This window comes from Armigeres subalbatus, chromosome 2 (assembly GCF_024139115.2).
Source record: "Armigeres subalbatus isolate Guangzhou_Male chromosome 2, GZ_Asu_2, whole genome shotgun sequence".
Classification (NCBI taxonomy): domain Eukaryota; kingdom Metazoa; phylum Arthropoda; class Insecta; order Diptera; family Culicidae; genus Armigeres; species Armigeres subalbatus.
In genome coordinates this window covers 65,601,982-65,619,124 of record NC_085140.1, presented here as the reverse complement: position 1 = coordinate 65,619,124, position 17,143 = coordinate 65,601,982, and the positions used below count along the sequence as shown (strand labels likewise).

The following is a 17,143-nucleotide window of genomic DNA, read 5'->3' as shown; positions in this document are numbered from 1 at the left end:
ACCTTTGAAACATTGAATCGATTGACATTTAATCAAATAACATTTGGTCAAATGACATTTCGTCGAAAGGACGTTTAGTCGAAGGGACATTTGGGCGAATGGAAATGGCTTTCTTATTCTTCTCATTGATACTCTTTCTTAAATTCAATATTTATTCCAAAATATATAAAAAAAAAATATTCCAAATATAAAATATATTCCAATCATAATTTTGTTAAATATTGGTCGAAAATTTTATTTCGACCAAATAGTCATATGACCTAATGTCTATTCGACGTTATGTCTTTCTGACCAAGTGTCATTTGACGAGACATCATTGGACTAAAAAAAAATTTGACCAGGTGGTATAGATTCATCATAGTCGGTTAGAGGGGTTCGCCAAATTCGGTTCCAGTAAGGAATATTCATCGTTTTCTAATTATTTATTATTTTTGTGAACCCATCATTCTTTGGCCATTATTGAAGCAACAATTATACGACTTTTGGAAGCGCTGCAATAATCATTTACTTTTTAATTATTATTGACTGAAGTTCCTCTCTTTCAAGTACCCATCAGAACTGAGTAATGCTTCGTTGAATAATTGACTAGTGTTGATAAAAGCTCTATGTACTTCGATAAATCTAAGATTTACGATAAAAACTAATTTTTGTTCAAATGTACCTATTAATGTGGGACACTTTTTCACATGTTTATTTGTTAAAAAATGAACAAATGGAGTATGCTGGCCAAACTGATAAAGTTGATGGTCAACACTCAGTTGAGCATTCAAAAAACGTGGCAAAGGGTAAGATGTGCGACTCGAAGACCCTTCTCTTTTTTCGTGACATTTTTTAACCACAACGACATGAACTCCACGACATCCTACGCATTTGCGATGTCATATATGTGGTATATCGTAAATCATTGGGCGGTTACAAGACGGTAGACTAGCCCAAAACTACGCGCAGCAGCTGGAAGTGGCACTCCCAACGGAAGAGCAGCTAGGCGCAGCGTCTCTTGAAGATGGCTGGAGAGATATTCGATCCGCCATTGGAAGCACCGCAACCGCTGCACTAGGCACGGTGGCTCCGGATCAGAGAAGCGACTGGTATGACGGCGAATGTGAGCAGTTAGTTGAGGAGAAGAATGCAGCATGGGCGAGATTGCTGCAACACCGCACGAGGGCGAACGAGTCACGATACAAACGGGCGCGGAACAGACAAAACTCGATTTTCCGGAGGAAAAAGCGCCAGCAGATCGAGACCGTGAAGAGACGGAGGAACTGTACCGCGCTAACAACGCACAATAGTTCTATGAGACGTTGAACCGTTCACGTAAGGGCCACGTGCCGCAGCCCGATATGTGTAAGGACATAAAAAGGGAACCTTCTTACAAACGAGCGTGAGGTGATCCAAAGGTGGCGGCAGCACTACGAAAAACACCTGAATGGCGATATTGCAGACAACGGTAGTGGTATGATAATGAACCTAGGAGCACGCGCGCCGGACATGCGACTCCCGGCTCCGAATATTCAGGAAATCCATTAGAAGATCGGTTGGCTGAAAACAACAAAGCCCCTGGAGTTGACCAACTACCAGGAGAGCTGTTTAAACACGGTGATGAGGCACTGGCTAAAGTGCTGCGCTGGGTGATTACCAAGGTTTGTGAGGATGAGGTTCTGCCGCAGGAGTGGATGAAAGGTGTCGTGTCCCATCTACAAAAGGGCGATAAGCTGGATTGTAGCAGGTACCGCGCAATCACATTGCTGAACGCCGCCTACAAGGTACTCTCCCAAATTTTATGCCGTCGACTAACACCAATTGCAAGAGAGTTCGTGGGGCAGTACCAGGCGGGATTTATGGGTGAACGCTCTACCACAGACCAGGTGTTCGCCATACGTCAGGTATTGCAGAAATCCCGCGAATACAACGTGCCCACACATCATCTATTTATCGACTTCAAAGCCGCATATGATACAATCGATCGGGACCAGCTATGGCAGCTAATGCACGAAAACGGATTTCCGGATAAACTGATACGGTTGATCAAGGCGACGATGGCACTATGGGGAATCAGGTGGCCGAAAATAAACTACTAACCTACTTTGACCTACTAAATGATAATGCTTTGGAGCATTAAACCCCAGCATATCAGCACTCTAAGCCATATGGTTATCAAGATATAGGCATTAGAGCCAGACACTTTTTAGTTCTTGAAAAATCAATGCATTATTCAACTGTCAATATCTTCGGCTACAGTAGCTCTTTTCCAACTCTTTAAAAAGTTATGGGAAAATAGGTAGTGAAACATCCGAAAATGACCCGAAGAAAAAAATTTTTTTTTTCATACAAAAAGTTCCATACAAAAAAAGTTTCTCAAAGTTTCGCTTAGCGACTACCACTACGACTTTCTTTGGACCTCCCAGAAGGCATTAAAACAAATTCCAGCTGCTTATGGCTGCAAATCTGCGATTCCGATCACTTTTTCGAAAAAGTCATTAATTTTGAAACATTAAATGTAATTATTCTCATAATACACGGCAGACTGTGATGGGCTGGATACAAATCCCATGCGTATGACAAAAGAGCATCAAGAACAGTTAAAATAGAGATAGTAGATAACACGAAAAGTGTCGTAGGCTTCGTGGTAGGCCGTGTACACGATAGCTTATGCAGCTATATGATACTCCATTTAGCGTAGGCTCACCAAGAGGAGGCAACTCATTATCTATCAAGTATCAAGCAAATAAATATGAAAAAAAAAATATACTCTTGAGGGTTACGAAAATACTCTAGGCTTCATTTGAAATTATTTCATAAAAAGCAAAATTTTGATATTGGTATAAAATTCCTGCTACGGTGCATAAAGTCCTTGCCCATGCTGGGGATATAATTATTCATTCACCAGCACCACTTGGAATGCTGGCTGAAGAAGCAGCTGAGTGTCAACACAAGCACTTAAAAAAAAGTCGGACTCATCATGCCAGAAAGCCTCAAGAGAAGAAAATTTACATGACGTTTTCATTCGTGCTATGAACTCGTCGGATCCTTTGATAAGCTCCCTCAACTTAGGTAAGCGACTTCAAAATAAATCTAATCTGGAATATCCAGAAGATGTTCAAAGTTTTTTAGTGACTGAAACTTCTTGCAATAAAACAGATTCGAGTACAGAAAAATATACCATAGCAGATATTTTAATCGATCTTGAAGAAATAAATGATGATTTTGTTGAGGATGTTCATGTACATAATGAATAAATAAATGTTGTTGCAGTATACTTATATATCTTGAAGCTTTTATTGCATGGAGTTCGTTTAGCTTTAATAGAGCTTTATATTGTATTCCCTTTACTTGTTTTACGGGTTAAGAGCCTGAACCAATCTGAAAAATCCTACAAAGACAACCTGTTACGTATGTAGATTGTTGTGCAACTTAGAACATCTGTACAACTCAATTCACATAAAAACAGTATACAATTTTCTAGTTTGAACTCTACAGGTCTGCGCTGCAATAAAATACACATCTATAGACTGCTGTGTACATGAGACATTCGTAGATAAAAGGGATATATTCCATAGAGATCAAAGGTCTGTATTCCAGGGAGTTTGGAGACCTTAGAAGTAATAACGACCTGCAAAACAAGTATTTCACATCTTTTAGACAATAATCTACGATATAAGTGTGAAATATTGCAAAAATGAAATGAAAATATTTTCGGCCACCTACTTGTATGGAGCCGCCCCATAGTGGATGGATCGGGTGATGTGCGTAGTTCGGGTTTCAGGGGAATTCTCGAGTCCCTTCGAAACGCGTAGAGGGTTACGGCAAGGTGATGGTCTTTCGTGTCTGCTATTCAACATCGCTTTGGAAGGAGTAATACGAAGGGCAGGGATTGACACGAGTGGTACGATTTTCACGAAGTCCGTCCAGTTATTTGGTTTTGCCGACGACATTGATATCATGGCACGTAACTTTGAGAGGATAGAGGAAGCCTACATCAGACTGAAAAGCGAAGCTAAACGGATTGGACTAGTCATCAACACGTCGAAGACGAAGTACATGATAGGAAGAGGCTCAAGAGAGGTCAATGTGAGCCACCCACCACGAGTTTCTATCGGTGGTGACGAAATCGAGGTGGTTGAAGAATTCGTGTACTTGGGCTCACTGGTGACCGCCGATAACGATACCAGCAGAGAAATTCGGAGACGCATAGTGGCTGGAAATCGTACGTACTTTGGACTCCGCAAGACGCTTCGATCGAATAGAGTTCGCCGCCGTACCAAACTGACTATCTACAAAACGCTTATAAGACCGGTAGTTCTCTACGGACATGAGACCTGGACGATGCTCGTGGAGGACCAACGCGCACTGGGAGTTTTCGAAAGGAAAGTGCTGCGTATCATCTATTGTATGGTGCAGATGGCGGACGGTACGTGGAGGGGGCGAACGAACCACGAGTTCCATCCTCTGTTGGGAGAACCATCCATCGTTCACACCGCGAAAATCGGAAGACTGCGGTGGGCCGGGCACGTAGCCAGAATGTCGGACAGTAATCCGGAGAAAATGGTTCTCGACAACGATCCGACGGGAACAAGAAGGCGAGGTGCACAGCGGGCAAGGTGGATCGATCAGGTGGAGGACGACTTGCGGACCCTCCGCAGACTGCGTGGTTGGCGAAGTGCAGCCATGGACCGAGCTGAATGGAGAAGTCTTTTATGTACAGCACAGGCCACTCCGGCCTTAGTCTGATGATAAATAAATAATATCGTAAATTATTATGTCGCAAACATTCTAAATAGAGTTTAGGTCTGGAGAAAAAGCAGGCTCAAGCAGATCATGAATTTATGCCTTGGCTAATCACATTTTTGTGGATAAACTCCTTACGTGTATCGATAAAACGCTATGTTTGTAGTACCAAAACATCGACTGTAAGGCTTGAAATGTGTTTTCAGAGCTGGTGCCTGAAAATCTTTTTTGTTTATTTTATGGTGATTAAGGACTAGGTTTGTGCTGTTAGATGCTATCATAGCTATCATAGGCAGTTTTGTGCGGCAAAACATATTTTTGCACATAAGCATTAATGAATGATCTATAAAGAAATGAAAAACGATCCGTAAATAAAGCAGATTGTTTGGTAGAATGCAACCATAAATCCATAGAATAGTGGGAGCCCCCTTAAAGAATAATTTCAGAATCCATAACTTCGCTAAACAACGCCAACAACAACAATATAACATTCTTGTTATTTTCCCATGGACGTATGATAAATGATCCATATTTTTTTGGAAAATGTTCCATAAAAAATATATTTTGCTTCATGCAAATTCATATTTGCGCAATTTTTTACGTAATTATGATCCATAATTTCGACAATATCGTCCTTCCATAGATTTTAAAAATTGTGTGGATCGATTAAGATATCGCCATCGGGGGTGACAATGGGTCTGGGGGTGAGAATGGGTCATCACTCTCACAGGCAGCACCGACAAGCATTCTGTAGTTGAAAAAGTGACTCATTCTCACCCCCATTTGACCTATTGTCAGCCCCGACGATGGTAGCTTAAGAGTCCAAGCATTATATATCATATTAACAAAATTATGGACCAAATTACTGAAATTATGGATTTAAATTTGAATTTGTTTGGATCAGAATAAAGTTTTTTTTATGGAACATTTTACAATAATGAATAAATTGTCATACATTCAGGGAAAAATAGAAGGAATGTAAGTGTTTTTCTTGGTCATTTATAACGGAACATATTGTTTTTGCTTGCTTTGCTTTTAATTGCATTTTTTGGATTTTTTGGATTATTGATAGCGTTTTACGAAACAATCAGATGTTATTCATGGATCGTTTTTTTTATTTTTTTATGGTTCGTTTTTGCTCATTCAATGGTACAAAGGAACTGAACGAACATCGTCCAATTCCGACGATTATAAACATTTGCAATGAACCAGACAAAAGTGTAACGACACTGTAGCCAAAAAGAAATTAAGGTATTTGTTCCAATTTATTTTGTGAATGTCAAATGTTTGTTAAGACAATTATTTTGAGCTTTTTAGTGGAATGTCTTCACTTGTCATAAGACGAGTTTGTACGAGCCGTATGACAAGTGAAATGTTTGTCAAATAATTAATTATAGACGAGGCGAAGTTCGGTTAATGTATTAAACAATGAGACAACATTTCCCATCGAACACACCTCTTTGCGAGTCAAGAGATAAGCGTCTAACATTTGTGTTTGAGATTTTTACTCCCATGCATGAAAATACACATAACAAACAGAAATTCCTTGTAAATGGGTAATATACAGAGCATACTAACCTTGATATTATATTCTTAGAGAGGAAGAACGGCTAGAAGCCGCTTCCTATCTGCTTCCTAAAAAGACAAATTATGCGCGTTAATCATCTTTTTATGGCGTCAGAGATAGAATCCATAAGACTAGTTTTTTTTTTTAATTTAAACCACTGAAACTCGTTCTAATGTCACTAGGCACCGTTTTGGAACACTGCTTCGTTGAGAAGAGAAGAAATTTACGGCAACTGATTAATCATCAATATGATCACTTACAATGTTGACGATTTTGATAGGACCTTTTCAACGACTTTAGGAAAGATGTCACCGTTGGAAAATTGAACACATCGAGATAGGAAGTTTATTGGGTTGAACCAATTGAAAATGTAAACAGATCACTGAGATCGGAACACCATAGGGATGTCGTTAGTGTTGGAATTGAATAGATTTTAACTTGGATGGGAGTCAAAACGTTCATATTAAACCTTCGGTATATTTTAAACCTGAAATCTATTTTATTGTGCAACACCGTCGACAGTATCAGGCTTTCTGTCGCCGGTTTTCCATCCCTTTAGCTCTAGTTCGACCAGCAAGATAGACTTGTTAGTAAATACTTCAACAGCTTTTTGGGTGACGATGTAGGCGACACTCATTTCAACTCGCACACTGGGACAACCATCGGTTGGCGTGGAAGTTGACACAGAAACCCGTTTTCGGTACCTTTGGACTTGATCGGCACGAACAAGAAATCTATGAACGATCGTTGTTATTTGAGAAACGCTATCGAAGATTTGTCCTCACTTTTCTTCTATACTCAGAGATCGGCACAAATGTCGTTCTCATACACAGAGACAGGGTTAGACAGGGCCAGCATGGCCGACCGTCCATAATGTAATAATATTTGTAAAACTAAAATAATTTGAATATTGTCATGAACTTAACTATCTACGAAAGGAAAAAGGTCGAATGTATGCGGCCCATCGTGTCAGATTTACAAGAATTTGTTTTTGGAAACTATTTTATTTTCATTCCAGTAGCTAAATGTCTAACCTTTTCATTACGAACTCCTAATCTTATTTTTATAATCAATTCAGCGGCCTGAAGTGAATAAGTGTGGCCTTCGTATTAGAGGTATTATACTGTAATCGCATAACTGTCCCATATGAAATTTCATCATTTTTTACTTTTGATGATATAACCATTAATATTTTTTTTTGTATGCTTCTAAATAAAACTGTGTAGTTTGTTCTAAAAATTTCGAAAAAATACTGAGTCGATTTGTCCCATCTTGAAAGTAAACCGCATTTGAGTCCCATTGTGAAAGTAGCCGTACATTATGTCCCATAAACAAGAATTTTAACTGACTCTGGTTCAGGGAGATTTTCTTTTCTTGTTTTTATTATGACAAATATTCTCAGAACTGTTCTCTCGGTCAGCGAATGATGTTTAAGCCCGGTGATACCAAATTGAAATTGAATGGAGTAGAAACCCATTGGATATTATTTCCCAAAAGATTACTAAACACTTGATCTACCATAAGTCTATGCAAACACGTTGGGACAATGTCACATATTTTTTTGTGGATATACTAATGTCCTGGAAATACTATTGTTGGTTTGCTCTGTCGATTCACATGTTTCACAATTTTCGTGTTCTCATTTCACGATAAAAATGAACATTTTTATAATTTGGCTATATATTTTCGTAAAAATAAGCAAAAATCATTTTAATAAAGCAAGGCATAGTGAAAGATACATATTTTTATATCACAAAAAATGTCTGAAAAGCATTTCAATCAAGCAACGCTGAAGAAAATATTAATTATATTTTAAATGATCGTTTTCTCGATTTGCTATTTGAGATAACGGGTACGATTCCCGGTTCAGATCTTTTGGGTGGGTTATTTTAACTTAGCTTCTCCGGGAATATATTATGTAAACCATTGCATTGTGCCCGTCACCTTCTATAAAAGTTCATGAATTTGATAGGTATCATTGAAATATCTTATTAGTAACTATGGAAGTGTAAGTAAGTGTTGCTGTAAGTAATAAGCCTTACAAAAAATCCTTGTAGCAAGAGTATCTCCTTCTCATATTCAACCGGAGGAAACGGTTTCGGAATATGACCATAGAAAACAATATAAGGAAACTATAGTTTTCTAAAAAAAATCTGTTAAAATTTCTAAATTAGAACCCCCCTGGGGGTCGCTTGCGAATTTACCATGATTACGTTGAAGTCCTTTGCGTTCCTTATCTAATAGTGGAGCAGAATACCAATTGATTTCTACAATCTGATATGTTAATGACAGCATCAGAGTTTTTCAGAGGGCAAGGTTTGAAGATTCAAAAGAGCCCATCATTAATTATAACTAATAAAATGGAGACGCATTATGCAACAACTTCTTGTTCCATGGATTCAACAAATGTACCTACATTCATGTCAGCATTTTTATGGCAACATGTAGGATAGGTAGCTAAACCTTAATACATATTGGAGAGTTTAGTTATACCCCCCTTGTAGATAAATCAATATGCAAATATGTACTTCAATTCGATAATATGTACAATCGTTGATTTTATATTTTATTATTTTTTTATTTGTTTTTTTTTTCAAATGTGTTAATTGAATAATTATTTAGCTCCTTTGAATATCTGGTGATGTGATAACCTGAGATCCCGTGTCGACACAATACACATAACTACGACACACAACTCTCAAAATGTGCACATTGAGGATGGCAAGCTTGCCCCGGCTTCATCTGTTCTGATCAATCATGAAGTAGCAACTACGATTTGTACGGTTGGTCATTATCCTCATTCTCGAGCTCACTAAAGATTTCTTGTAGACCAAAAATTATGGAATTGGAAAAACATCTCTACTTTTCAAAACAAAAAATATTTTTTGTAAATTTATTATTCGAATATATTTTTATAATCATTACTTGTGCATCCGATAGAATCTTTGCGTTTTTAATAGTACAAAGTTCTAGAAAAAAAAATCGTCGTGACTTGTAGGATCCGTGACCGAATATCATCATTGTACGGGTATGTGTTGCCCAATGCAAGAAATTCGCAAAACGCATGAACACTCGTGCATACGTCAGTAACGAATCAAAGTAACCGTTGGACTCGATAATGTGGTCACCTAGCAGTAATACTTTTTCGTCATCAATCTTCACAGTATATCACGCATAGGTAAGTTGCTCTCAACAGTGACCCAGCCGATTATTCATCTGGTCATTCCACTGGAGCTTCCAGCGGAATTCCATATTGACGATCCATGCCAGGTTTTGTTCAAAAAACGACAAATAAATAAATCATTAATGGCATTCAACGTATTGAACACCAATTCCAATTTTCCGCATTACTTTCACATTCAAAAAGATTTTTTCGTGTCATAGAAAGTGGAAAGGGATATCCATCACATACAGAGGCTTGTTTTGTTTAACACATTTTTGGGATAACCATTAATCGAAGAAAATATCCTGTAGCGTTTTGGGGCAAATGGATTAGTGTGATGGGATATTCACTCGTATTGCCAAAATCGAAATGAAAAATCTTTTGAACTATTTTACAATAGTTGTGAAAAAATATAAATAAATAATTCACATGGGTGAACTATAGATCACAGGTTCTTAAAACCCGTTTCGGCCCGGGCTACGATTTTAAATTGTTAACTCCTCCGTTCTCTTGTTTTTCGGCCGATTTGCATGAAATTTGGAGGAAAGATGCATTAAACTCTATATTTTTGTGTAGATGTATTGATTTGGTCATTGGGTCCTTCGGTACGGTTTTAGCGAGGAGGGCCCCTGGGTCAAATGGGGTCAAAAATAGGTCACTTCCTTTTAATCGTTGATAACTAGTAGTAAATACTCTCAATAATAATGCAATCGTTTTTATTCATTAATTTGCAATAGTGTGAATGGAAACTGCATGTTTGGACCTCTAAAATCCGGTTACAGATGTTCCGGGAACCTGGTTCCCCCAGGGAAGTAGTCACTTTTTGAGTGGAACCTGATGCACCAAGGGAAGTGGTCACTTTTTGAGTGGTTCTGAAACCCAGCTTGCGACACATCAAACTTCATGATTTTGCAACACAAATATAATAGAAAACATTTGCAGAACACCTAAGCGCCTTGCAACACCTGAGCGATTTTGCAACGTAAATACAATAGAAGACATTTGCAGAACATCTGGGCACATTGGCCACTTTCGGGGGTTCCCTGAGAACCTGATGCCCCAAGGGAAGTGGTCGCTTTTTGATTGATTTTGAAACCCAGTTTGCGACACATCGAACTTCATGATTTTGCAACACAAATACAATAAGAAGGCATTTGCTCAGCATCTGGGTACATCGGCCACTTCCGGAGGTTCTCTGGGAACCTGATGCCTTTTATGAGTGATTCTGAAATCCAGCTTGCGACACATCAAACTGTATGATTTTGCAACGCAAATACAATAGAAGACATTTGCAGAACATCTGAGCGCATCGACCACTTTCGGAGGTTCCCTGAGAACATGATTCCCCAAGGAAAGTTTCTTTTCGAGTCGATCAGAAACCCAGCTTGTGGCACATCAAACTTCATCTCTTTTCATGACAAATAGACAATTATAAACATTAGAGACATTTACAGAGCATCTGAGCACATTGGCACATGCACAGCACATATCCAGAAGCTTCTTGGGAACCTAGAGCCCTATGAGAAGTGGTAACTTTTTTAGTGATGCTGAAACCCAGCTTGCAAAACATCAAACTTCATGATTTTGCAACAAAAATTGCTTAGAAGGTATTTGCACAGTATCTGAGCACATTGGCCACTTTCGGAGGTTCCCTGGGGCTCTCAGGGAAGTTGTCGCTTTTTGAATGTTTCTGAAACCCAGCTCACAACCAGAGTCTCTTAATTCTCGTGTATACATGGATGAGACAGTGTGCCATGAGCTACAAAAGCTCACGTAGCATCGATTCTGTGCGACGAGAGAAGCTAGCGCGCGCATAAAATAACTGAGTGAGCGTGTCTCAATGTACGTTTCATGAGACTCATCTCATGCGCTAGGAATGCATTGCTGGCGTTACTTAGGCGACGATATTATTGAATGAAAATTTCCCGCCCAAGCTGTTTTACGCACCTCCGCTGTTGTTTGTTAAGGTTTGCCATGGCAAACAGCGCATGAGCTGATCGCATTGAGATGTCTCAATGCGACTCACCAATGCTAATGTGAGGTACACCAGCTTCGTGAGACTCGCATGCGCTAAATTTTATGTGCGCGTAGCAGTCGTTGCTCAATCTCATCATTTTTTGTACGCGTGCATGATGTCTGCTCACAACACATCAAATTTTCTGATTTTGCAATACAAATACAATAGAAGACATTGGCAGAGTATCTGGGCACAATGACCTATTGCGGAGGTTTCCTGTAAACATACTGCATTTCACAACCTTGGGTGGTTATGAAACCCAGCTTGCGACACATCGAACTTGATGATTTTTTAACATAAATAAGTTGAAGGCATTTGCAGAGCATCTGGGGACATTGAGGTCATTCGCTGGAAACCTCGTCAAACAACCCCCCCCCCCCGCTCCCTCTCCCCAAGGGTAGCAGTTTCTGTTTGACAGGTCCTGAAACCCAGCTTGCTATATATCATGGCATCACTACATGATTTTGCAACATGAATACAATAGACAACATAAGCAGAACAGCAAGACCTCTACTTCTTGAGCTTCGCGAGAGCAGCCTGTGCAGCCAGAAAAGTGATCATTTTTTCATGGTACTCTGGCTTGCGACATATCAAGCTCCTCCTGAAACCTGGTGTCTTCAGCAGTGACGTAGTCAGAAAATTGGTCTGAGGAGGGGGGAGGGGGGGGTTCTGAAAAAAATATTATTTGGGAGGGTTCGAAAATAAATTTTCTTCTAAAAATTTTGTCTCTAGGGGCGGGGGGTTATGTCCAAAACTCCCGCCGTGGCTACGCACCTGGTCCTTATGTAAGGTTATTGTTAGGTGGTTTTGAAAGCTGTATAGCAATACATTAAAAATCATGTTTTTGTAACACAGATCCAATGAAAGATACTTCGCAGCATCTAGATACATTGGCCACTAGTTTTTACTATAGACACTATAGGTTCCATAGACGAGCTGAGGCGAAGGCGAGTGTAGCCAAACGAACTGTCAGTTAGTGTAGCCAAACGAGCATGACGTCACGATTGCAATCCAAGCAACGGAGCGTGTGACGTCAAATTCACGTGGTACACTGTGAAAAGGAGGAAAAACACACTTAATCGAAATGACCCAACCGTTCCTCCGCTCGTCTATGGAACCTATAGTGTCTATAGTTTTTACCGGTAAATATGCTATATGATATTTTGAGGCCTTCCTTAGCCGTGTGATAAGATGCGCGGCTATAAAGCAAGACCATGCTGAACAAAGCTGGACACACAGTAGATTATTTGGAGATAACAAAATCTTTCAGTTTGATGTGTCGCAAGCTGTTTCTGAACAAATTAAAAAAGGCCACTTCCCTTGAGGCATAAGCTTCCCAGGGAACCAGAAGTGGTCGATGTGTGCAGATGCTGAGCAAATGCCTACTTTTGTATTTGTGTTGCAAAATCATGAAGTGTGATGTGTCGCAAGCTGTGTTTCAGAACCACTCAGAAAGTGACCACTTCCCTTGGGTGATCAGGTTCCCAGGGAACCTCCAGAAGTGGCCAATGCGCTCAGAAGTTTTGCAAATGTTTCCTATTGTATTTGGGTTGCAAAATCATGAAGTTTGATGCGTCGCAAGGTGGGTTTCAGAACCACTTACAAAGTGACCACTTCCCTGAGGGCACCAGATTTTCAGGGACCCTCTGGAAGTGGCTAATGTGCACAGATGCTCTGCAAATGTATTCTATTATATTTACGTTGCAAAATCATGAAGTTTGATGTGTCGCAAGGTGGGTTTCAGAACCACTCAAAAAGTGTGACCAGATGTTTTGCAAATGTCTTCTATTGTATTTGCGTTGCAAAATCATGAAGTTCGATGTGTCGCAAGCTGGGTTTCAGAACCACTTACAAAGTGACCACTTCCCTTGGGGCATCAGGTTCCCAGGGAACCTCCGGAAGTGGCCAACGTGGTCTGATGTTTTGCAAATAACTTCTATTGGACTTGCGTTGCAAAATCATGAAGTTTGATGTATCAGAATCAATCAAAAAGTGACCACTTCCCTAAGATCTTCAGGTTCACAGGGGACCTCCGGAAGTGGCCAATGCGCTCAGAAGTTCTTCAAATGTCTTATATTGAATTTGCGTTGCAAAATCATGGAGTTCGATGTGTCGCAAACTGGGTTTCAGAACTACTCAAAAAGTGACCACTTTCCTTAAGGCATCAGGTTCCCAGAGAACCTTCGGAAGTGGTCAAAGTGCCCAGATGCTCTGCAAATGTCTTATATTGAATTTGTGTTGCAAAATCATGAAGTTTGATGTGTCGCAAGCTGGGTTTCTGAACAACTCAAAAAGTGACCACTTCTCTGGGGGAACCAGGTTCTCGGAACATCTGTAACCGGATTTTGGAGGTCCAAACGTGCAGTTTGCATTCCCACTATTGCTAAATGATGAATAAAAACGATTGCATCTTTATTAAGAACATTTACTACTAGTTATCTACGATTAAAAGGAAGTTGACCTATTTTTGACCCCATCACCCCATGACCACATCACCAAATCTACACAAAAATATAGGGTTTATTGCATCTTTCTTCCAAATTTCATGCAAATCGGTCGAAAAACAAGAGAACGGTGGATTTTACAATTTGAAATCGTAACCCGGGCCGAAACGGGTTAAAATCATTAGGCTAGTGAGACGGTTCATCTACTGGTAGTCCGGAAATATCATCAAACAAATGAGATGGGGCGTCTGCTGTTAGATTACATTACAAAAATAATGCTAGCATTATGAGACATGCGGATCAGAGTTGGCTAAAAGCTCCCGCACATTCGAACATGATACGAACTACATTACAAATTGCGAGGTTAAATTGAATTAAATACTTTATTATGGTATTTTTTTCAACAGATATAGCGAGCTCATCTCTTGAGGAAATTGCGAAGGATTTCCCGTTGAAATCCAAAAAAAAAAAATGAATGAAAAGGGGTGGTTCGGCAGAAAGCCATTTGGCCGAAGACCACAAGGCTGAAAGTTGTTTGGCCGAATATGTCGTTTGACCGAATAGACAATTTGGCCGAAACGCATACATAGTTAGCCAAGCCTAAAATTAGTTGGTCAAGAATGTCATTTGATCGAACAGCTCCTTTGACTGAAAAAAACCGGTTAGCCGAATGACTCAATTGACCGAATATGCCCTATGGCGGAAATAGTCGTTTGGTTGAAAGGGCCATTTGGCCGTAATGGTCGAAAGTGCCGTTCGGCTGAATTGGTCATTTTGGATATTTTCAAAACATTCACGGGAGCTTTCGAATTTCACCGGAAAAAATTTGATGAGCTTCTCCAGAAAATTCTTCAAGTTTTTTTCAGAATATTAACGCGGAAATTTTTCTCAGATTTTTACGGGAACTACTTTGAAGTTTCGAGAACTCTTTGGAAATACCAGAAGGAGCCTTCATCAGAAGAAAATCATTAATATAATTCTGCATCTCGTACGATGCGTTCCTCGGTCGTCTGCAACGAGTGGTAAGCTCAAGGACGAAAAAGATGAACTTTACCCGTGAACTTTCAAACAGTGATATGTTTTCTTGTGAAATTGAATGAAATTGAAATGTATTATTTTTGTTTGATCAATTTGTCTGAAGCAATTCCCGGCAGGCTATTGTGCTTTGGCCGTAATTGCATCTTTAAGTTTAATTCCAACTAGCTGCATCGTAAGCTCTCGAGTGAGCAAACACGATTACATAGATGTTTTTGCATAATAATGTTTCTATCTTTGATAGCCTGAGCCTGTGCGGAGAATAAGAAGCTGTCAGGAATGGTTGTATGACATTTGCCAGAAAGTCATGTGTCAGAAGGCCTTTTGCCAGAATCAATTTGCCAGAATGGACCATTCCCCAGAAAGCCATTCGCCAGAATGCACCATTCCCCAGAATTGGTTATCTCCTATTTGCCATACATGCCATGCGTTTGCACAGTAGGCGCTAAAATTCACAACGCCATGAACTTTTGGCATAACTGTGAACAGCATCGAAAGGGAGGGTCATTCGACATAAGGGACATTGTTCATAATTTTGCTTTGTTGTTGTTTTATAGTTGTTTTCTAGTGAGGAATATAACACCGGGTATAGCCGATTGCCTGGATTAAGGCAATAGCGGATGTGATCCTTTCTTTCAAATAGGTGTTTGTCTGGATTAAAGCAATGGAGGATGTGATCCCTTCTTAAGGTGGTTATACAACAAAGCCACAAATCGGCCATCTTGGAAACCACGTGCTTTTTCAAGTGATTTTTCAAGAGCACGAATTGAGAGAACCACAACGCCCATGGGGATGAAACATCCGTAGATCATTTATTTACTCATGCTAAACAATCGACTTTAATTTCAGCATTGTACGAAAATTATTACGCTAGATTTGAACTTTTGATAATAGGAGTAGAAAACCGTGTGGTGAATTTGAAATTCACCACATGGCTTGATTGTATAATCACCTTAAAAAATAGGCGCTTATCCGGATAAAGGTAATGGTGGATATGACTCCTTCTTTAAAAGCAGGCGCTTTCCCGGATTAAAGCAATGGTGGATATGATCGCTTCTTAAAAAAAGGCGTTTGCCACAAATGAAGCAATGGCTGATGTGATTCCTTCTCTCAAAGTAGGCGTTTGCCCGGATTAAGGCAATGGTGGATGTGATCCCTTCTTCAAAAATAGACATTTTCCAGACATATGATCCCTTCTTTAAATTAGGCGTTTGCCACAAATGAAGCAATGGTGTATATGATTCCTTCTTTAAAAGTAGGCGCTTGTCCGTATTAACGCAATGGTGGATGTAATTCCTTTTTTTAGGTAGGTGCTTGCCCAGATTAAGGCAATGGTGGATGTGAGCCCTTCTTTAAAAATAAACGTATGCCAGGATTAAAGCAATATAGGCTATGACCCCCCCAACAAACAACGACAAGCTACAAATAAGCATCTAGGTTGAATTATTGTTTATTTGTGATATTCGTAGCTGAATAAAATGTATGCTGAATAATTCGCTAGACGGATTTCATTTCAGCATTTAATCTAACTAATATTCGACATGACCTATTTATTTGTTTACTACCTTTATTTGAAGTCAAACTAACGTTTTCGTTTTATCACATTTCAGCACATTGGGGAAGTTTAACAGTGTGCTGAACTAATGATTTTTAAAGTTCTCTGTTCCACTATGATGTGATGCTCTGAAATGGTGGTCGAATTGAGTTTGAATAGTAAGTTAATAAGCAAGCATTTAGACATCCTTCTTAACCTTTGTCCTTCTTAACCATTGGATTTCCCATTTATCTGCACAGTGGAAAAAAACATGCTTTTTCAGTTTGAGAGAAAATCTGGATTCTAGATCTGGAAAATTTGATTTATAGGAAAAATGGATACTGAATAATACAAATAGACATAAATAAATCAATTAAGACAATAAAAAGACAATAAAATAATTATTTATTTTCAAGACATGCTTTTTATATTCGTGATTTACCAAGCTGTCGGAGATTATATCAAACAAAACTGCTGGAGCAATAAAAAAATCATGCATTCATGCGGAAATAAATTTACTAAAAGCCGGATATAACGCCGTTGAATAACGTCGGAAAATTATTGAATCTTTGATGTGTGGAATCAAAAGATATTTTAGTTACCAGATAAAGATTGTCGCTTCGGTTCCCTTTGTTCTGTCCAAAACATGTGTGGTACC

The 17,143-nt window shown here is 39.3% G+C and overlaps 1 protein-coding gene across 2 annotated transcripts in view; it reads left to right on the top strand.

The window, feature by feature from the left end:
* LOC134208776 (E3 ubiquitin-protein ligase AMFR-like) overlaps window positions 1-17,143 on the top strand; it is a 170,533-nt gene that overhangs the window by 5,809 nt on the left and 147,581 nt on the right. The window lies entirely within an intron of this gene.